Source organism: Hesperophylax consimilis, chromosome 29 (genome assembly GCF_061612785.1).
Source record: "Hesperophylax consimilis isolate HC1 chromosome 29, BYU_Hcon_1.0, whole genome shotgun sequence".
In the NCBI taxonomy this organism is placed as follows: domain Eukaryota; kingdom Metazoa; phylum Arthropoda; class Insecta; order Trichoptera; family Limnephilidae; genus Hesperophylax; species Hesperophylax consimilis.
Genome location: NC_142864.1, coordinates 12,026,373 through 12,030,618, shown reverse-complemented (window position 1 = coordinate 12,030,618; position 4,246 = coordinate 12,026,373). Strand labels below are relative to the sequence as shown.

The window sequence follows — 4,246 nt, the reverse complement described above, 5'->3', positions numbered from 1 at the left end:
ATGTGTTATCATTTACAAGTTCCTTCCATTCAAAACTTAACACTGTAGATTTGTATTAAAAAACAAAGCAGGCCGCTACGCCGCCCGCCCGCCAAAGACAATCTTCTTTATATACCTATGTATCGGTATATACTAGCTAAAGTCCCCGGTTTCGCCCTGGCTTCACACAGGATTATTCGAATTCAGATGTAGACAGTGACCCACTTCTTGTTTTGAAGGTCAGGTAGATTTGTATAAAAATCAAACGATCGCACGGTGTCTCCCATCCGCCACATACAATTATCATTGTGTTAAAATATACATATATATTTACATATATACAGATAGAGAGTTACCGATATATTGTTTTGAGCTCTTTTGATTAACTTCAGCAGTGTACACAGTGTACAGTTTAGATGGGAAGTTAAAACATGCGGTAAATACAATGACTTGACTATGTAATCATTATTTGATTGGTTTTATCACATGTATCTATCTCAATGTTAAAACCTTCAAACAATCAACACCTAACATACTGTCATTAATCCTTCTTACAATAAACATCATAAAAGTTACAAAACCTATAAAATATTAATATTTCCATAGTTATATTCTTTCACAAATGAACCGAAGCTCAAATTCCGATAAAATCTGTTTCATTTCCCTCTTAGTTGCACCACAAGCGTTCCACAGTTTCTTTAATTTTATTTTGAAAACTACATTCCACAATTTTCTTTGGACTGAATCATTTCAGGCTCCATTCCACCCTCCGGAGCCCGCCGAGCCTTATCTGAAATGGCTTCAATGGGGTTTTTTGAGCGCTTGAATTTTAAGGGTGCAAAAAATCTACGCAGCAATCTAAAGGATTCTTTAAGCTTTAAGCTCTGCCAAATGCAATAGGATGCAACTTTTCTTATCTGCAACGCTATTAAAAATAAATACGGCAGTGTTTAAAATGTTTCAGATAAAACTTAGAATGGTTATTTACTTTGTTTCGTTGTAACGTGATACAAAAAGGTTTGATGAAATATTTTGTTTTTGAGTTTTGATTTCGTTAGTTATTTTGGTAACTGAGTAATACGAACAGTCTCAAGTTCATTTATTTTGCGAAATGTTTTCCTCACTAAAGTATTGAAAAAGTGTATTTTGTAGTGTAATAGTGTAGGATTCAGGTTCCATGTGCATATGAATTTATTGTTTAAGACTTCAATGATTTATAGACAGTTGGTATAGATTACAAAGTTACTTTTGAAATTATAATCAAAAATAAATAATGTTTCTGGACTGGCGTTCATTACTGTTAATGCTCTAAGTTATTTTAGCGAGATAGGTTTCCTAATGAAGTCACCTACCCACGATCGGCTAGGTTCGGGATCTACTCGGAACCACTTCGAAACCAGCGTGCGCGTGGATTGCTTGTTGCACACCAGCTCTATCTGTCGTAAAATATAATAACCAACTATACCGACACATTTTACATAATAAAACAATCAACAGCGTAAGAATTGTCTTTTTGTCGGTAAAAATATATTTACTGTTTCAAGGTTCTTCATAGTAATGAAGTTCGGAATACCAATCATTTTAAGAGATTCTTAATAAATTATCAAAACTCATTTTTCTCCGTGCGGACTAAAAATCCAGACGGAAAAGACTGTGTAGGTATATTTAATGAAGTAAGAGCTCCTTTTCATAGAATTTTCGCTTTCCGTACGAAATATCACGGAGAACGCAACTATTTCACAACAAAACATCACTTCCATCGTGAACTTTAGTGCTAGCAATAGGTAGTAAAAATTAGTTAAGACGTATTTTTATATTTTATTTTATTATTTTTATTTCTTAGAACAATCCCGATGAGTTATTAAACCCATTTTAGAACGGAAATAATTTACGACACATAAGTGGAAAGAAATTAATACATTTTTATGATAGTATTTTAAGATAAATCAACATTATTAATTCCAGTACAAAACAGAGAGATTAAGTAGAGCAAACAACATGAAACACAGAACAATAAACAAATACATAATATACGTATAAGCACCAACTAGAAGTAAATTATTAAAAATAAATCAATACAGATATCTAGTTACTACATTAAATGATATTGATGCTAGCGGAAGATTTAGAAGTTGCAATCCCAGCCATGTCTATATCACCAAAAGCAATCGTTATTTTCGTTTTTGATCCCTTCGGCACCGGTGCGTAGTCGGGATACACGCCAAACGCGCGCCCAACATTTGTACACAGTTGACACTTGTCACATGAGAACGGGTCGCTTCTACGATTCGTTCTTAAGTTCAACAGCTCGGCTGTGGAACGAACTGCCGGCATCTGTGTTTCCTCCCTCCTACAACATGGGACTCTTCAAGACCCATGTTCACTCCTTCCTCTCCAAAAAAAGACCCTCCACACAGCATCCCCAAAGATGACATAGGCCCCGAGGGAAATTATTTTCTTCAGGGCCTCCTGTGTGGAGTAAATATAAAAAAAAAAATGGGTGTGTCAAGCCTACGCAAGACAGAAGTGAAACTTCTAGTATTCTTCTCTCTCTCTCTTTTCATTTCATTCTCTCTTTTTTTCTGTCTATTGACATATTTATAAGTAGCATGTGATAAAAAAAATTAAAAGTTATAAAAAAAGAAAAAAAAAATTAGTTAAAGCGGGGATCGAACCTCGGTTCTTCACGACCACAGTCGTGCGCTCTGCCTGTAGACAGCGAAGATGAGTTAGGAGAGTGAGTTAAACTAGGTATATAATATTAGCTAGGCTCCTATAGCGAAATGATCCCGTTTTTTCGTCACGGTCATGAGTCGGTTTTACTCCGGTCCTCGAAATTGCATGACGCGCGTAAAGAAGTTTCACTTCAAAAAATTCCTGCAAAGTTATGGATGTAATTACGATCTTTTTCAAGCGCGTATGTAATGATTATTTTTATCAACGTCGCATACACCTTGCTAATGTTTTCAGTATTATTAGGGCTTTTTTATACTAATTTTCATATATTTATTGGCAGGTAGAGTAGAAATTAATATTGTTTAGCGTTTGCCAACGACCATACCATGTTGAACACACCGGTTCTCGTCCGATCACCGAAGTTAAGCAACATTGGGCGCGGTCAGTACTTGGATGGGTGACCGCTTGGGAACACCGCGTGCCGTTGGCCCATTTTTTATGGTAATTTCATGTTTTTTTTTATTTTTTTATCGTTACTATCATTAATAATATCATAAAATTCTTTAACTTTTCAAGTATGCTACAGGCCTAAAATATTACTTAGTGGATTGATATTATGGTCAACCATTGAAAAAAAAAATTCCTTCAAAATTATGGATGTAATTACGATCTTTTTCAAGCGCGTATGTAATGATTATTTTTATCAACGTCGCACACACCTTGCTAATGTTTTCAGTATTATTAGGGCTTTTTTATACTAATTTTCATATATTTATTGGCAGGTAGAATAGAAATTAATATTGTTTAGCGTTTGCCAACGACCATACCATGTTGAACACACCGGTTCTCGTCCGATCACCGAAGTTAAGCAACATTGGGCGCGGTCAGTACTTGGATGGGTGACCGCTTGGGAACACCGCGTGCCGTTGGCCCATTTTTTATGGTAATTTCATGTTTTTTTTTATTTTTTTATCGTTACTATCATTAATAATATCATAAAATTCTTTAACTTTTCAAGTATGCTACAGGCCTAAAATATTACTTAGTGGATTGATATTATGGTCAACCATTGAAAAAAAAAATTCCTGCAAAGTTATGGATGTAATTACGATCTTTTTCAAGCGCGTATGTAATGATTATTTTTATCAACGTCGCACACACCTTGCTAATGTTTTCAGTATTATTAGGGCTTTTTTATACTAATTTTCATATATTTATTGGCAGGTAGAATAGAAATTAATATTTAATAGCGTTTGCCAACGACCATACCATGTTGAACACACCGGTTCTCGTCCGATCACCGAAGTTAAGCAACATTGGGCGCGGTCAGTACTTGGATGGGTGACCGCTTGGGAACACCGCGTGCCGTTGGCCCATTTTTTATGGTAATTTTATGTTTTTTTTTATTTTTTTATCGTTAACATCATAAACAATCTTATATCATTCTTTAACTTTTCAAGTATGCTACAGGCCTAAAATATTACTTAGTGGATTGATATTATGGTCAACCATTGAAAAAAAAAAGGCGTTAAAAACAAAAAACATTAAAAGATTCTGCCGATAGATGTCACCCCCGTAATCAATATAATTA

At 34.9% G+C, this 4,246-nt stretch overlaps 3 non-coding genes across 3 annotated transcripts; all 3 read left to right on the top strand.

Annotated features, from left to right (window-relative positions):
* The first annotated feature begins 3,026 nt into the window (after nt 1-3,026).
* On the top strand, nt 3,027-3,145 carry LOC149409883 (5S ribosomal RNA). Its single transcript, XR_016305110.1, has one exon. It is a non-coding gene; the product is annotated as a 5S ribosomal RNA (ribosomal RNA).
* Nucleotides 3,146-3,468: 323 nt separating this feature from the next.
* Nucleotides 3,469-3,587, top strand: LOC149409882 (5S ribosomal RNA). Its single transcript, XR_016305109.1, has one exon. It is a non-coding gene; the product is annotated as a 5S ribosomal RNA (ribosomal RNA).
* Nucleotides 3,588-3,910: 323 nt separating this feature from the next.
* Nucleotides 3,911-4,029, top strand: LOC149409881 (5S ribosomal RNA). Its single transcript, XR_016305121.1, has one exon. It is a non-coding gene; the product is annotated as a 5S ribosomal RNA (ribosomal RNA).
* The last annotated feature ends 217 nt before the right edge of the window (nt 4,030-4,246 follow it).